Source organism: Pristiophorus japonicus, chromosome 1 (assembly GCF_044704955.1).
Source record: "Pristiophorus japonicus isolate sPriJap1 chromosome 1, sPriJap1.hap1, whole genome shotgun sequence".
Lineage (NCBI taxonomy): Eukaryota > Metazoa > Chordata > Chondrichthyes > Pristiophoridae > Pristiophorus > Pristiophorus japonicus.
This window is the reverse complement of record NC_091977.1, coordinates 464,632,351-464,650,844: the sequence shown is the minus strand read 5'-3', so window position 1 is coordinate 464,650,844 and position 18,494 is coordinate 464,632,351. Positions and strand designations below refer to the sequence as shown.

Sequence of the window (18,494 nt, the reverse complement as noted above, 5' to 3'; positions counted from 1 at the left end):
CCCAGAGGCATATTTCAACGTACATGTAGCTTCAGTGATGCCAGTTAGTTATACAAAGAGTGTGAGTGGACATAGGATTAAGAACTGTTACTGTTGGTATTGATTAGACTTGGGCTCTGGGGATCTACCTTGGAGGTATCAAAGAAAGCACAGCTCCATGTCAGCTCGGCTGGACTGCCATCACATCATGACATAGTTGTACCTTTGTGAATCTTTTTATTCCCCACTGATGTCAGTGTGGTCAGCATCCAGTCACATGCAGATCTTACAGCTGACACTCAGGGGACGCAAACTGAAGTATGGAGACAGCTGGTGTCCTAGGCTGCTGTCTTTCTAGCATTCCTCTTTCTGCCTCCTTCTTATGACCTTTGGCAGAGTTAAGTGCCTGCTGTATTTGGCTGGCATATGCCTTAGCCTGAACATATGACGGGTGCAAATGAATTATATTTGCTTGCTGCATGATCTTCTTCGTACAGTATATCTGCAAAACAACACCAATTTCCAACTGCAGTGTGAGGGTCACTGGTCACAGCACTAAATACTGTCGGTAAGTCGCCTTTAATCACAACATTTCACGTTGTAGTGAAAAAATAATTTAAAAGATTTGTTATTTGCTTGATATTTTTGAAACCTGTTTTTGGTAAGCAAGTGTTCATTTTACAGAAGATATAACCATCACGTGTCAGCAGGGAAAAAAATTCCGTCAATAGATATTCTTCTGTAAAACAGTCTTTGAGAATTGTACAAAACGGAGATTGTTGAAATCGATATTTTACAGAAGTTTTGTGTCTGATACTGAGAGTTAAAACAAAACATAATAGGTTGTGATACATCAAAATATGATAATGAAAGGATTATTGTATTTGTCAGACTACAGCTAGACAACAGATTTGTATTAAAATTCACTATAAAATGTACAATTATTTTCATAAAATATCAAGTTTTGTTGTAGGCTGGTCCTACCTTTGCTTTTAGTTTCCACAAATGACACCCATTTTTCGTTCAGCTGATGAATTTTGTCCCATGTGGATCCTGCTCAGTATTACTAATTGACTATTTGACACTGTCTAATTCGCAATGTCTAATGCTTAAGAGGTGGGGAGACAAGTGGTATTTTTAACATAGAGTTTTCAAAGAATATGTTTGCCATTTTTTTAGGTAGAAAGATTAAACAGTTTTTGTCATGAGGGACCCAAAAAGTGAGCACTTGTGAAACTATTAAATAATTCTCATTCCAAATAAATATTCTTATTTGAAATGTTATGTTTCACTGAGTAAACTGGCACGTCTCTTTTGTAGAAAATCACAACACAGCACCATGTTGCATATTTCTGTGTTTACATCCAAATGAAATTTTCAGTTCTAAATAATGGCAGAGGAGCCGTGCAGAATATTCTTTGGGTAACAGCTTTCTACCAACTGATTTAGATGATGTAGAGAGACATTTAAACTTTATTGTGCTCATTAATTCCATTTTGCACACTTCACATTGCTGGCTGTGTATAATTAAATCTGTATGATTGGCCTTTTATTCATCATACCCTCCATCAGTTTAATTATAGTGGATACTGTTCTGTCATATAACAGCTACAATGAAACACAATTTATCTGTCATATTCAGGGTATTCTTTAAAGGGGCCTGCTAGCTCCTTCAGGTATCTGTCACTCAGATTTACTATACAGTGTGGCAATACAGGCCATAATGCTTCATTTGTCAACTTCATTGTTCTGCTCAGTTGGATGTGGCTTGTGAATATGACCAGGACGGATCATCTTAACCCCTGGCTCTGACACAGATTGATTTATTGGGTCCAACAACATTCATTCATATGTTGCTGATAACAGAGCATCTGGTTAGAATTCTGGACATTTAAACAATACAGAGTAGGAAGTATTGTCGTCAATATTAGCGGCCAATGCTAAGGTGTTCATATGGCATTTGTCTACTATAATAATGGAGCTGGTAACCCATTTGTTAACACCGCTGTTAAAATAGCAGACAGAGGATTCTCATATCAATTCATTAGTGTTCATTGGCCAATATCATCAATAGTAATTTCTAGCATGCTCGCTTTCTCCCTCCCTCTCTCTCTAGATTAGCTTTGCAGTAGTCTAGTGGTTTTGAAATTGAAAATTGTTTAAACCACAATACTTAATTCCATCTTCTGTTACTTAGCACAAGCTTGAATCTTCTTGTCGATCAGTGATGCTTGTTATTAATTTTGTCTGTCTTCATCTTTTTATGCTCTTACATACACATAAATGTTGAAAGAAAAAATGGTTCTGCTTGTCAAATTTGAGTTCTGGCATTCAATGCTAAAGCTTCATTTTTCATAGTTTCATAAGTGATCATTTATTGGGTCCCTCATAAAAAATGCTAACTATAGGTTTCAGCCTAGACTTAATGGTAGCAATCTTGCCTATGAGTCAAAAGGGTATAGATTCAAGTCGTACTCCAGAGACTTGAGCACATAATAACACTGGCACCACAGTGCAGTACTGAGGAAGTGTTCTGCTGTTGGAGGTGCCATCTTTCAGATAAGATGTGAAACCGAGACCCAGTCTGCCTTCTCAGGTGGATGTAAACAATCTCTAGCATCATTTGAAGAAGAGAAGAAGAGCAAGGGAGTTCTCCTGGTGTCCTGGCCATTATTAATCACTTAACCAACAAGTAAAACAGATTAGCTGGTCATTTTTCTCATTGTTGTTTATGACACCTTGCTGTGCACAAAAGGTTGCCGTATTTCCCTACATTACAGCACGAGCTATGCTTCAAAAAGCACTTCATGGTCTGTAAAGCACTTTGAGACGTCATGAGGTTTTTCTTTCTATTGGCATTTCCAAAAGCAATGTCCCAGATAACCACGATTTATCTTATCTAAACTTATGACCTCTCATTATAAAATTATATGCCAATAAATCTATGATTTCCTTTACAAATTGCTGCTTGAAAGTGCAGCATTGCTTGGTTGTAATTACTGAATGAATTTATAACAGTAACATTCTCTTCAGTTCTATATCTTGTGTTGACGTTAATTGTATTAACATTTTCTTTTTGTGCCTTAGCAAATGTTTCAAGTATGGCCGTTAGATGTATGGTACTTGGTATTTTCATTCATCATACACACGTTGATAACATTAAAAGTCCATCACGGATTTAGGATGTTGGTACAGAAATGGTACTTCTCAGTGACTTGCATACAAATGAGCAGTTTTACTGTGATTATCTGGGAATCCTTTAATTTTGCATACCGAAGATCTTGTTCTAAGATGGTGGCTTATATTTAATATTGAAGCCAATACTTCAAAGAAAAACATCCATGTATTTATTTAACATTTTCAGTTTATCTGATGCTAAACCATGACTCAGTTTGATGTATTTATTCTGCAAATGACAATAATTCTTATTTTTTGCATATTTAAATAACGCAATGTAGAGTACAAGAAGACGCCATCAAATAAGCTTTGTTTTGTGGCTGCCATTTTGAAAATATTTATTTCAAATCGATAGATGTAAAATTGAATTCAGCTTATTATTTTTGTACCAAAGCATTTTAATATTTGGTTTGAAATCTTTTAGTCCCTTGTTTTCATTCGGAATTTAAACAAGCTGTTTTAAATTCTGATTTTTTTTTAATATAACTTGAGTGAAATCTTTCAAATATATCTAATTCTTGGCCTTGAATTTCCTTGAATTGAATTATGTCTTTGTTGTATCCTTTAAAAAAAAATGTGTTCGCTACTGGCCTGCAAAGTGAGTTACATGCAGGTTTCCGAGGTCTGCTCATTTGCAATCCTATTGGTGCAGTCATTGGTGTAAAACCGGCATAAAGTGCGTATGAGCTGCTTACCTACTTCGAAACTTCTACACAGCTTTTAAAAAGACAGTTCAGCCTGTACCTTCCAGTAGCAGACTGGGGACAAATGGGTAAGAAAGGAACAGTGTTTGGCACTCACTTCACTCTCAAATAACGTCACTGCATGTCTTGGCAATATTTTTATACAGATTTATGACTCTGCAGACACCATCTGGACTCAGAGGGGAGCAAGGCATGGCACCAAGCCTGAGAACCTTACCGATTCAAACGGCGAAATCGAAGACAAGAGGCACTGTCTTCTGCGTATGGATGCTACTAAGCCATCCAGAAATGTCACTCGTGCCACCTAGAGGGATTTGGCACCTCCCTGGAGGGAGTTGCTACTGGCACTGAGTGCCAAATCCCTCACCCCAGGATGGCAGAACAGGGCAGAAAATGTTCAAGACCTTGCCAGCATTGGCAAGGTAACACGCTGGACACTCTCTTTTTTTCTGCTTTGCCCACCCTGGGCACCAGGACATTCTTCACCCTCTTAAAGCAAAACTTCCACAACTAACTGTTTACAAAGCACTCTCGGCAGCTCTATCTCAACATCTTGTGCGATGGCTAACCAGCCCTCCACACAACAATTACTTACATGCACAACCCGAAAACAACCTTTAACACTTTAATAGCCTCATACCCCCACATCATTTACTTCAACTCTTCCATGCCACTTGGCACTCTCATCTTTCTCTCTCCTTGATCTCGAGGGAGTAATACTCAGCTATTCTTACCGTCTACCTTCCTTTTCTGTAGATACACCACAGTAACAGTGGGGGGAGGACAGTGGATGAGGGCAATGTTGAGGAAGAGTTAGGGAGTTCTTTCTCAGAAGCCACCCAAAGATTTGATTCTCTTCCCTTGTGAAGAAGGCCCAATGCCACAGGAAGAATGAATTATGGCAACTTTCTGCATATTGGGAGTTGACATGGAAGATCCACTGGTTGTTGTCACGCAATACCTGACAATTGAGGGAGTAGGATTCATTTCTGTTGAGGTAACTAAGTGGGTGTTCTCTGGGTACCCTCAATGCAAAATGTCTGTCATTGATTGCACCCTGAACCTTGGAAAAGCCAACAAGCCCATAAAACCATATGGCCTTTCTGTCATGCCAAAGTTTATGAATTGCGCAACTCTGTTGCGAACAGCGTCTGTGACTTGGTGAATACATGCCCTACACTGATGCCCTGTGGATGCCTGAAATGATCCTGTGCTGTAGAAGTTGTGGATGGTGGTCACCTTCGTAATCACTGAGAGTGCAGTGCGGGCAGATGTGTGTGGCTGCAGGTTGTTGTTCAGCGGTTTACAGAGATGCCCTATTGATTATTTAGTAAAGTGCACTCTCCTTATGTAAAGCTCCCCAGAATGGTACTGTTAATGGCATGTGCTGCCTGTATGTATTGTCAGAGTGGTGGGATAATGACTGGTGGATGGCAACCTCTTTGAATAATTTCTAATATTCCTTAGCTCTATCCTGTGCTGTTCCTCCTGCCACTTCCATGATAAAGGCATAGGGCTGAATAAGGAGCTAGAAGCTGAGAGATGCTTGGATGGGCAGGGCATGTCTGGTGAGTTGATGGAGAAGTCTCAGGCTGGCTTCAGCAAGGCCTGGTAGACATATAGAAGGGGTAGGCACTGCAAAGTCTTTACATTGTGTAAGACAGTGAGGTTCACATGAAGGTGTTGGAAGGTGAATGGAAAGGGTACTCACCCTGATGACCCTAGTAAGGTCGTTGAATTTATTGCAACATTGCGTTGCTGTTGCTGCTGAAATGTGGTGTACCATCTCTCTCCACAGCCAAGTCAGCACCCTACGTGGTGGTCTTTGTCCCCCTCCAGGCTGGAGGGCATTCCAGTGACTCTTCACTGCATCCACCAAGGCATCAAAGGAGGTGGGCGAGAGGTGGGTACATAGCTGGTGTCCTCCTTCCTCCCCCATTTTGGCACACTGAAGACACTGTGGAGCTGGAGCTGCTCATGCGCTTACTTACCTTGGCGCGCCTTTAAGACTCGACTGTTCCCATGAGCTGATTCGGATTTCGCGTATGTGCAATGGGTCCGCTACATTTACCGACCAAAGTTTTGTTATCGCTCCCGCCTCCCCCGCCCAGCTCTGGTGTGCAACAGTTGATGTAGCGCCCCTGTCAACTCCTCGCCTGATTCTGATGAATTTCTGGGCGGAGGATGCAAACTTTTTCAAGTTGATAAAATTACCGCTCCACCTGAGTTACCGCTCCAAATGAGGTGCGACCGAATTTCTCATCTGTAGAGTCCATAGGAAAAGCCATATCTTCTTCTGAGAATCCCTGACTACAAGTGGGGATGGGGAAATTTGAAATTCCTTTGGAGGGTAAACCTTGAAAAAAGGCAAAAAAAATCCAGAAAGTGTTTTCATAGAACAGGTCAGGTGAGTGGGCAAATGCATGGCAGATGCAGTATAATGTGGATAAATGCGAGGTTGAGCGATTATAATCAAGGATGCTCAAGAGGGCAGAATTAGAGGATCGCAGATGTCTTGGGCTATTGCGGGGCTCCCCCCAAACACCCCGCTCCCAGTGGGTCCAAAATTTAAAACGCTCACCTTCACGTTCACAAATCTCTTCTCCACCTTGATCAAGTGACCCTAGTTGCCATTGTGCGTCACAAATCTCAGTCCAAATTACCCAGAGTACAAGAGCAGTGCAAACCCAGGAAACTCAGATGGTATGCCACTGATTTTCATTCTGCCACATGGAAATGAGATTAGTGGGGACTCGCCAGACAAATCATGGGAAGACTCAAAAAGGCCAATGAAACTTAGGGAAAGTGTTTTAAATGTACACAAGTGGCAAAAATGGCTTCCACTTGCATTTCTTTCCTAAAAGCACTGTTTATATACTGCTAGTGTACTCAAAGTGAGGAAATTCATTGCCCTTGTATTAAGAATAATGACTTCGATAGACTGTGGTTTATTTGCAGTAATTTTCTTTTCTTCATGTTTCACTGTGATGAGGCATTTTATTTTTAGATTTGTACACATGGAACACATGGTGTGAAGTTATTAAATGTAAATTTGTCATTTTGTCCCTCATCAGTATCATGGTCCCATTGTTACTTTCCATTATTAAACCTATTTATTTACACCAAACTCCAGAATTCACCCTTTGTATTGAGGGTAAAGGATACAAAAAACGAGTTACATGTAATAATTAATATCCTGTAGTGATTAAAGTCGCTGATCTGTTAGTTTAGTGTTGGTTATGAGGATTTAGTACAGTTACTCAGGGATTTTAAGCACCTGTTTAGGATTTTGGCCAATTATCGACGGAAGTTACAACGGCTATTCAGGGACCTGTCCCACAAAGGAAATTCCTGGCATTTATATATTTCTTCATAGATAATATTTAGAGGATCATTTTACAACTGTAGAACTGTCCTCTTTCTGTCACCTATCCAAATTATAACTATCATTTGGAGGCAATCTGAATCTCCCCGCCTGGCAGTGTTCTTTAAATATGCAGCCAGGCTCCTATGATGTCATCCAGGCCTAACTACAATATTAGCCTACAACCTGAGTGAGGGAGCAGTCACGACCTCCAAGCCAGAGACTGGATCAAGGGTCAGTAGAGGCCCAGGTAAGTTACATTATTTTCAATTTTTTATGATTTCCTTGTGTGCCGCACGGAGCAAAAGTGCTCCTCTGGGCCTTACAAGGATACCTTGGGCCTCTCCTTCCCTGAGCTTTCTCCCCTGCCCCAACTATGATTGTTACCTGACCCAAAAAGCCTTCCACTTCACTTGCCTTACAGCCAGAAACCGTTCTATCCAGTCGAGACCCCTCAAATTCCTATTCCAGCACACTGGCCAGGCAGTGATTCCTGCCGGGAGAAAAATAAATACTGCAGATGCTGGAAATCTGAAATAAAAACAGAAAATGCTGGAAACGCCCAACAGGTCAGGCAGCATCTGTAGAGAAAAAAACAGATTTAAATGTTTTGCTTATTTTTATTTGTTCATGGGATATGGGCATCATTGGCAATGGCAGCATTTATTGCTCATCCCTAATTGACCTTGAGAAGGTGGTGGTGATCCGCCATCGTGAACTGCTGCAGTTCGCGTGGTGAAGGCACTCCCAAAGTGCAGTTAGGGAGTGAATGCCAAGATTTTGACCCAGCGACGATGAAGGAACGGCAATATAGTTCCAACACTTGGAGGGAACTTGGAGGTGATGGTGTTCCCATGCGTCTGCTGCCCTTCAACTGCCATTCTTACCTATCTAATCATAGCCAGAGAATCACCTGACAAGGCTTCTCTTCCCGCTCCCGCATTGTTATCTCTGGTGTCCCCCAAGGATCTATCCTTGGCCACCTCCTATTTCTCACTACATGCTGCCCCTTTGCGACATCATCCAAAAACAAAGTGTCAGTTTCCACATGTACGCTGACTACACCCAGCTCGACCTCACCACCACTTTTCTCGACCATCCACAGTCTCTAGGTTGTCAGACTGTTTGTCCGACATCCAGTTCTGGATGAGCAGAAATTTTCTCCAAATAAATATTGGGAAGACCGAAGCCATTGTTTTCGGTCTCCACCACAAACTCTGTTCCCTAGCCATTGATTCCATCCCTCTCCCTAACATCTGTCTGAGGTTGAACCACAGTGTTCACAATCTTGGTGTCGTATTTGACTCTGAAATGAGCTTCGAACCACATATCCGCAGCATAACTAAGACAACCTATTTCTACCTCTAACATCGCCCATGTCCGCCCCTGCCTCAGCTTATCCACTGCTGAAATCCTTATCCATGCCTTTGACTATTCCAAAAAACTCCTGGCTGACCTCCCACATTCTACCCTATGTAAACTTTAGGTCATCCAAAACTTGGTTGACTGTGTCCTAACTCACACCAAGTCCCATTCACCCATCGCGCCTGTGCTCGCTGACCTTCATTGGCTCCGGGTTAATCAACGCCTCAATTTCAAAATTCTCATCCTTGTTTTCAAATCCCTCCATGGCCTCGCTCCTCCCTATATCTGTAATCTCCCTGTCACCCTGCAGCCTCTTAGCATCCTCCTCACAGCTCACACCGTCACCCAGCTTAGTCTCGTCTGTAAACTTGGAGATATTACACTCAATTCCTTCATCTAAATCATTGATGTATATTGTAAAGAGCTGCGGTCCCAGCACTAAGCCCTGCGGCACCCCACTAGTCACTGCCTGCCATTCTGAAAAGGATCCATTTATCCCGACTCTCTGCTTCCTGTCTGCCAACCAGTTCTCTATCCACATCAATATATTACCCCCAATACCATGTGCTTTCATTTTGCACACCAATCTCTTGTGTAGGACCTTGTCAAAAGCCTTTGAAAGTCCAAATACACCACATCCACTGGTTCAACCTTGTCCACTCTACTAGTTATTATATCATATTCGTTAATAGCTGCCTGCGCAGTTCATTCATCCACTTTATTACGAATACTCCTTGCATTGAGGCACAGAGCCTTCAGGCTTGTTTTTTTAACACACATTGTCCCTTTTGAATTTTGCTGTAATGTGGCCCTTTTTGATTTTTGCCTTGGGTTTCTCTGCCCTCCATGTTTACTTTTCTTCTTTCTGTCTTTTGCTTCTGCCCCCATTTTACTTCTCTCTGTCTCCCTGCATAGGTTCCCAACCCCCTGCCATATTAGTTTAACCCCTCCCCAACAGCACTAGCAAACACTCACCCTAGGACATTGGTTGTGGTCCTGCCCAGGTGCAGACCGTCCGGTTTGTACTGGTCCCACCTCCCCCAGAACCGGTTCCAATGTCCCAGGAATTTGAATCCCTCCCTCCTGCACCACTCCTCAAGCCATATATTCATCTTAGCTATCCTGCTATTTCTACTCTGACTAGCACGTGGCACTAGTAGCAATCCAGAGATTACTACCTTTTGAGGTCCTGCTTTTTAACTTAACTCCTAGCTCCCTAAATTCAGCTTGTAGGACCTCATCCCGTTTCTTATCTATATCGTTGGTACCTATATGCACCACGATAACTGGCTGTTCACCCTCCCCCTCCCAAATGTCCTGCAGCCACTCCGAGACATCCTTGACCCTTGCATCAGGGAGGCAACATACCATCCTGGAGTCTCGATTGCGGCCGCAGAAATGCCTATCTATTCCCTTTACAATAGAATCCCTTACCACTATCGCTCTCCCACTCTTTTTCTTGCCCTCCTGTGCAGCAGAGCCATCCGTGGTTCCATGAACTTGGCTGCTGCTGCCCTCCCCTGATGAGTCATCCCCCCCCCAACAGCACCCAAGGTGGTGTATCTGTTTTGGAGGGGGATGACCACAGGGGCACTACCTTCCTTCCCCTGCTCTTCCTGATTGTCACCCATTCCCTATCTGCCTGTGTAACCTTTACCTGCGGTGTGACCAACTCACTAAACATGCTATTCACGACATCCTCAGCATCGCGGAAGCTCCAGAGTGAATCCATGCGCAGCCCCAGTGCCGCAATGCAGTCTGTCAGGAGCTGCAGCTGGATGCACTTCCTGCACAAATAGCAGTCAGGGACACTGGGAGCGTCCCTGACCTCCCACATGGCACAGGAGGAGCATGAGACAGGTCTGGGCTCTCTTGCCATGACTTAACCCTTAGATTAACTTAATTTGGTAACAATGTCAAAGGTTACTTACTGAAAAGGAAATAAAAAAAAGAAAAAAAAGATTAAATACTCACCAATCCACCAGCCAATCACTTACCCGCTTGGCTGTGACATCACCCTTCAATTTCTTTCTACTTCTTTGTTTTACCTTCGGCCTCTGCACCAGCTTGCCCCTCAGACTGCCTGGATTTTTGAGCGACTTAATATGAAAATCTATAAAAGATTTGTGTCAAAAGGTCAAATTCTAACTTTATCAGGAGGGTATTATTGATCCATCAAGAAGTCATCGTTTGCATCCAATGTGACAAGGGTTATGGCGAGAAAGCAGGAAGGGGGTATTGAAGTTTCATGTTCAGCCATGAACTCATTGAATGGCGGTGCAGGCTGGAAGGGCTGAATGGCCTGCTCCTGCACCTATTTTCTATGTTTCTATGTTTCTATGTGACTTATGAATATTTTTATTAGATTCACTTTGAAAGTTTGAAACAAATGTTTCCTGTTAAATGGAATGACCAAGAACTTTTCATTAAGCTTTCTAACAGTGTATTCAAATCAAATCATTTTAGGAGCGTGCTGGTGAGACAAGTTAGGCCCTGTACCAACTGGAAATTTCCTCCCTGCTTAGATTACTTGAAAGGCAGGTTGATTAGCCTGGGAAACGTGGTTGCAAATTTGCTGACATTGTATTTCACTTGACCAGGGATCCAGGGCTTAAGTGAAAAATAATTGTACAGTTGAGTCCTGCTGGTGTCTCAAGTCGCTGGTCCAATGAATTTTTGAGCGACTTAATATGAAAATCTATAAAAGATTTGTGTCAAAAGGTCAAATTCTAACTTTATCAGGAGGGTATTATTACTAAAAATATCTAGTTTTATGGTACATCGCCTTCCACAAATGCTTTATTCATGGCAACCTAGTTTTCTAACTTTGATGTTCTTTTTCCTTTAATTTGGGAGCTTCTCCGTGTCTAACATACTTGATTTAATTTTTTGAGTAGGTAACAAGGAGGGTAGATAAGGGTAATGCATTTGATGTATATGGATTTTAGCAAGGCTTTTGATAAGGTTTCACATGGCAGACTGGTCACAAAAGTAAAAGCCCATGAGATCCAGGGTAAAGCTGCGGAATACCAAAGGGCAGAAAACGCTAGTGGGAGTTGTGTACAGACCACCAAACAGTAGCAGTGAGGTTGGGGACAGCATCAAACAAGAAATTAGGGATGCGTACAATAAAGGTACAGCAGTTATCATGGGTGATTTTAATCTACATATAGATTGGGCTAACCAAACTGGTAGCAATACAGTGGAGCAGAATTTCCTGGAGTGTATTAGAGATGGTTTTCTCGACCAACTAAAGGGCTGGCCATTCTAGACTGGATGATGTATAATGAGAAAGGACTAATTAGCAATCTTGTTGTGCGAGGCGCCTTGGGGAAGAGTAACCATAATGTGGTAGAATTCTTTATTAAGATGGAGAGTGACACAGTTAATTCAGAGACTAGGGTCCTGAATGTAAGGAAAGATAACTTCGATGGTATGAGACGTGAATTGGCTAGAATAGACTGGCGAATGACACTTAAAGGGTTGACGGTGGATAGGCAATGGCAAACATTTAAAGATCACATGGATGAACTTCAACAATTGTACATCCCTGTCTGGAGTAAAAATAAAACGGGGAAGATGGCTCAACTCTGGCTAACAAGGGAAATTAGAGATCGTGTTAAATCCAAGGAAGATGCATATAAATTGGCCATAAAAAGTAGCAAACCTGAGGACTGGGAGAAATTTAGAATTCAGCAGAGGAGGACTAAGGGTTTAATTAGGAATGGGAAAATAGAGCACAAGAGGAAGTTTGCTGGGAACATAAAAACTGACTGCAAAAGCTTCTCTAGATATGTGAAGAGAAAAAGATTAGTGAAGATAAACGTAGGTCCCTTACAGTCAGATTCAGGTGAATTTATAATGGGGAACTAAGAAATGGCAGATCAATTGAACAAATACTTTGGTTCTGTCTTCAGGAAGTTAGACACAAATAACCTTCCGGAAGTACGAGGGGACCGAAGGTCTAGTGGGAAGGAGGAACTGAAGGAAATCCTTATTAGTCAGGAAATTGTGTTAGGGAAATTGATGGGATTGAAGGCTGATAAATCCCCAGGGCCTGATAGTCTGTATCCCAGAGTACGTAAGGAAGTGGCCCTAGAAATAGTGGATGCATTGGTGATCATTTTCTAACAGTCTATCAACTCTGGATCAGTTTCTATGGACTGGAGGCTAGCTAATGTAACACCACTTTTTAAAAAAGGAGGGAGAGAGAAAATGGGGAATTATAAACCAGTTAGCCTGACATCAGAAGTGGGAAAAATGTTCGAATCAATTATTAAAGATGAAATAGCAGTGCACTTGCAAAGCAGTGATAGAATTGGTCCAAGTCAGCATGGATTTATGCAAGAGAAATCATGCTTGACGAATCTTCCAGAATTTTTTGAAGATGTAACTAGTAGAGTGGGCAAGGGAGAACCAGTGCATGTGGTATATTTGGACTTTCAAAAGGCTTTTGACAAGGTCCCACACAAGAGATTGGTGTGCAAAATTAAAGCACATGGTATTGGGGGTAATGTATTGATGTGGATAGAGAACTGGTTGGCAGACAGGAAGCAGAGAGTCGGGATAAATGGATCCTTTTCAGAATGGCAGGCAGTGACTAGTGGGGTGCTGCAGGGTTCATTGCTGGGACCCAGCTATTTTCAATATACATCAATGATTTAGATGAAGGAATTGAGTGTAATATTTCCAAGTTTGCAGATGACACTAAGCTGGGTGGTGGTGTGAGCTGTGAGGAGGATGCTACGAGGCTGCATGGCGACTTGGACAGGTTAGGTGAGTGGCCAAATGCATGGCAGATGCAGTATAATGTGGATAAATGTGAGGTTATCCACTTTGGTGGCAAAAACAGGAAGGCAGATTGTTATCTGAATGGTGGCAGATTAGGAAAAGGGGAGGTGCAACGAGACCTGGGTGTCATGGTACATCAGTCATTGAAGGTTGGTATGCAGGTGCAGCAGGCGGTGAAGAAGGCAAATGGCATGTTGGCCTTCATAGCTAGCGGATTTGAGTATAGGAGCAGAGAGGTCTTACTGCAGTTTTACAGGGCCTTGGTGAGGCCTCACCTGGAATATTGTGTTCAGTTTTGGTCTCCTAATCTGAGGAAGGATGTTCTTGCTATTGAGGGAGTGCAGCGAAAGTTCACTTGACTGATTCCCGGGCTGGGAGGACTGACATATGAGGAGAGACTGGATCGACTGGGCCTGTTACACTGGAGTTTAGAAGAATGAGAGGGGATCTCATAGAAACATATAAAATTCTGATGGAACTGAACAGGTTAGATGCAGGAAGAATGTTCCTGATGTTGAGGAAGTCCAGAACCTGGGGTCACAGTCTAAGGATAAGGAGTAAGCCATTTAGGACCGAGATGAGGAGAAACTTCTTCACTCAGAGAATTGTGAACCTGTGGCATTCTCTACCACAGAAAGTTGTTGATGCCAGTTGTTGATATTCAAAAGGGAGTTAGATAGGGCCCTTACGGCTAAAGGGATCAAGGGGTATGAAGAGAAAGCTGGAAAGGGGTACTGAGGTGAATGATCAGCCATGATCTTTTTGAATGGTGGTGCAGGCTTGAAGGGCCGAATGGCCTACTCCTACACCTATTTTCTATGTTTCTAAAGTGGCAAGTTGGATCCAAAATTGGCTCAGAGTCAGGAAGCAGAGGGAAATGGTTGATGGGTGTTTTTGTGACTGGAAGGTTGCTTCCAGTGGGGTTCCGCAGGGCTCAATACTAGGTCCCTTGCTTTTTGTGATGTACGTCAATGATCTCGACTTGAGTATAGGGCATCTGATTAAGAAGTTTGCAGATGACACTAAAATCGACTGCGTGGTTGATAATGAAGAAGAAATCTGTAGACTGTTGGAAGATTTCAATAAACTGGTCAGGTGGGCAGAATAATGCAAATGGAATTCAATCCAGAGAAGTGTGAGGTAATGCATTTGGGGAGGGCTAACAATGAAAGGGAATATACATTTAAATGGTAGGACACTGAGAAGTGTAGAGGAACAAAGGGACCTTGGAGTGCAGGTCCACAGATCCCTGAATGTAGCAGGCCAGGTAGATAAGATTGTTAAGAAGGCATACGGAATACTTGCCTTTATTATCCGAGGCATAGGATACAAGAGCAGGGGGGGTTATGCTTCAACTGTATAAAACACTAGTTAGGCCACAGCTAGAGTACTGTGGCAGTTCTGCTCACCACATTATAGGAAAGATGTGATCGCACTAGGGAGGGTACAGAGGAGATTTACGAAGATGTTGCCGGGAGTAGAGAATCTTAGCTATGAGCAAAGATTGGATATACTGAGGGTTTTTTTCTTGGAAGAGAGGAGGCTGAAGGGAGACCTCATTGAGGTGTATAAAATGATGAGCAGTCTAGATGAATTGGATAGAAAGGATCTATTTCCCTTAGCAGAGGGAGAAAAAACCAGGGCTCATAGATTTAAAGTAATTGGAAGAAGATTTAGAGGGTATTTTAGGGGAAATTTCTTCATCCAAAGGGTTGTGGGGGTCTGGAACGCAATGCTTAAAAGGGTGATAGAGGCAGAAACCCTCACCACATTTAAAAAGTACTTGGATGTGCACTTGAAGTGCCATAATCTACAGGGCTACGGATCAAGAGCTGGAAAGTGGGATTAGGCTGGATAGTTCTTTGTTGACCGGCACGGACACGATGGGCTGAAAAGTCATCCTTCCATGCTGTAAATTTCTATGATTCTATGATTCTCAGGGCTCTGACTTCTCTCTGATTGTATTCATTCACTGATCATCTAAAACTATATCGAATCTTTTGATTAGGATTCCACTCTACATTCAATGGCTTTGTTAGGATTACATGCCCTCAGTACTCAGAATGTACAGTGCTCTCACAGTGCTATGTCTGAATCACTGCATCTTAACATCCAGACTTTCCTTCAATTGGCCAATTAAAATCTTGTTCATTTCTATTCTTCAAAGATAGTGGCCTAGAATATCCACTCGGTTGCGTTGTTTCTTTTAGGAGTAATTGGCCAGAAATTGGCGAAACTAGTGCAAAAGATCTCGGACTTCTAAGCGCAAATTAAGTCCAGCACAAATCGAGTTTCTGCGGCCTTATGCACTATTTTTAAAAACATTGTGCTAGAAGCAGGCCTACCCACAAAACTGGCCACACTCCTAGATCGAAGTAATCAACATTGCAAGTTACTCTGCTAATTGTGCTTGTCTGCGGGCCTTTGAGGAGGCTCTAAAAATTGAGCCTTTTTTTGGACACTAATAGTTTTTAAAAAGCTTTTGCATATATATTTTTTATTTACTAGGAAACTGACTACTGTACACTAATAAAACCAGCAAATGGTTCAGTATAGTTTTTTTTAAGTCATTCTCAGTTAGTTAAAATTGGGTTACTCAGAGCTGGTGCACTAAACACTCTAATTAAAATGCTTATTTTTTGTGATAAACCTATTTTGAGCTGTATTAATCAGACTGCGCCAAATTACCACCCTTACTATATCAAGGAATATTTTTTTGAAGCAAAATTTAAAAAAAAATTATATTCCAAAACGTTGCCCGATTGCGATGGTTCAAGACATCATTTACATTCGGAAGAATGCAAATGAGTTTGAGTGGAAACCCAAGGAAAAAACTACTGAATGACTATTTGTCCCAATCCTTTTCCCATCCTTCTGCAAATGCGTCCTCCTCTGGACCCCACCCCCGCCCAAAACAGGAACTGGAAGTGGGGCCACGTCGTTCTTCAATTGCCCACGTTGTGCGACCGAGCAGCAGGCAGCCGAGCCTGCGACCGGGAGAGAGAGAGAGAGAGCTGACAGGGCTAGTTCCTTTCTGAGTGGCAGTTTGAGTGAAGAGTGCGGGTGGTGGGGAGAGAGAGAAGTGGGTCAGCAGGGAGAGAGAAAAGTGGGTCAGTGGGGAGAGAGAGAAGTGGGTCAGCAGGGAGAGAGAAGTGGGTCGGTGTGGAGAGAGAGAAGTGGGTCGGAGGGGGAGAGAGAGAAGTGGGTCGGAGGGGGAGAGAGAGAAGTGGGTCGGAGGGGGAGAGAGAGAAGTGGGTCGGAGGGGGAGAGAGAGAAGTGGGTCGGCGGGGAGAGAGAGAAGTGGGTCGGAGGGGGAGAGAGAGAAGTGGGTCGGCGGGGAGAGAGAGAAGTGGGTCGGTGTGGAGAGAGAGAAGTGGGTCAGCAGGGAGAGAGAAGTGGGTCGGAGGGGGAGAGAGAGAAGTGGGTCGGAGGGGGAGAGAGAGAAGTAGGTCGGAGGGGGAGAGAGAGAAGTGGGTCGGTGGGGAGAGAGAGAAGTGGGTCGGAGGGGAGGGGGAGAAGTGGGTCGGTGGGGAGAGAGAGAAGTGGGTCGGTGGGGAGAGAGAGAAGTGGGTCGGAGGGGAGGGGGAGAAGTGGGTCGGAGGGGAGGGGGAGAAGTGGGTCGGTGGGGAGAGAGAGAAGTGGGTCGGTGGGGAGAGAGAGAAGTGGGTCGGAGGGGGAGAGAGAGAAGTGGGTCGGTGGGGAGAGAGAGAAGTGGGTCGGAGGGGAGGGGGAGAGAGAGAAGTGGGTCGGAGGGGAGAGAGAGAAGTGGGTCGGAGGGGAGGGGGAGAGAGAGAAGTGGGTCGGAGGGGAGAGAGAGAAGTGGGTCGGAGGGGAGGGAGAGAGAGAGAAGTGGGTCGGAGGGGGAGAGAGAGAAGTGGGTCGGAGGGGAGGGGGAGAGAGAGAAATGGGTCGGAGGGGAGAGAGAGAAGTGGGTCCGTGGGGAGAGAGAGAAGTGGGTCGGAGGGGGAGAGAGAGAAGTGGGTCGGTGTGGAGAGAGAGAAGTGGGTCGGAGGGGAGGGGGAGAGAGAGAAGTGGGTCGGAGAGGAAGGGGAGAGAGAGAAGTGGGTCGGAGGGAAGGGGGAGAGAGAGAAGTGGGTCGGAGGGGAGAGAGAGAAGCGGATCGGAGGGGAGGGGGAGAGAGAGAAGTGGGTCGGCGGGGAGGGGGAGAGTTAGAAGTGGGTCGGAGGGAAGGGGGAGAGAGAAGTGGGTCGGAGGGAAGGGGGAGAGAGAGAAGTGGGTCGGAGAGGAGGGGGAGAGAGAGAAGTGGGTCGGAGGGGGAGAGAGAGAAGTGGGTCGGAGGGGGAGAGAGAGAAGTGGGTCCGTGGGGAGAGAGAGAAGTGGGTCGGAGGGAAGGGGGAGAGAGAGAAGTGGGTCGGAGGGGGAGAGAGAGAAGTGGGTCGGAGGGAAGGGGGAGAGAGAGAAGTGGGTTGGAGGGGGAGAGAGAGAAGTGGGTCGGAGGGAAGGGGGAGAGAGAGAAGTGGGTCGGAGAGGAGGGGGAGAGAGAGAAGTGGGTCGGAGGGGGAGAGAGAGAAGTGGGTCGGAGGGGAGGGGGAGAGAGAGAAATGGGTCGGAGGGAAGGGGGAGAGAGAGAAGTGGGTTGGAGGGGGAGAGAGAGAAGTGGGTCGGAGGGGAGGGGGAGAGAGAGAAATGGGTCGGAGGGGAGGGGGAGAGAGAGAAGTGGGTCGGAGGGGGAGAGAGAGAAGTGGGTCGGAGGGAAGGGGGAGAGAGAGAAGTGGGTTGGAGGGGGAGAGAGAGAAGTGGGTCGGAGGGGAGGGGGAGAGAGAGAAATGGGTCGGAGGGGAGGGGGAGAGAGAGAAGTGGGTCGGAGGGGGAGAGAGAGAAGTGGGTCGGCGGGGAGAGAGAGAAGTGGGTCGGAGGGGGAGAGAGAGAAGTGGGTCGGAGGGGAGGGGGAGAGAGAGAAATGGGTCGGAGGGGAGGGGGAGAGAGAGAAATGGGTCGGCGGGGAGGGGGAGAGAGAGAAGTGGGTCGGAGGGGGAGAGAGAGAAGTGGGTCGGAGGGGAGGGGGAGAGAGAGAAGTGGGTCGGAGGGGAGGGGGAGAGAGAGAAGTGGGTCGGAGGGGAGGGGGAGAGAGAGAAGTGGGTCGGAGGGGGAGA

At 44.7% G+C, this 18,494-nt stretch overlaps 1 protein-coding gene across 1 annotated transcript in view; it reads left to right on the top strand.

The window, feature by feature from the left end:
- The first annotated feature begins 456 nt into the window (after nt 1-456).
- Nucleotides 457-18,494, top strand: part of runx1t1 (RUNX1 partner transcriptional co-repressor 1) — a 269,855-nt gene continuing 251,817 nt past the window's right edge. Inside the window, exon 1 of the mRNA XM_070893888.1 lies at nt 457-547. The gene's annotated coding sequence lies outside the window, so the exon portion shown is untranslated. The remainder of the gene's footprint in view (nt 548-18,494) is intronic.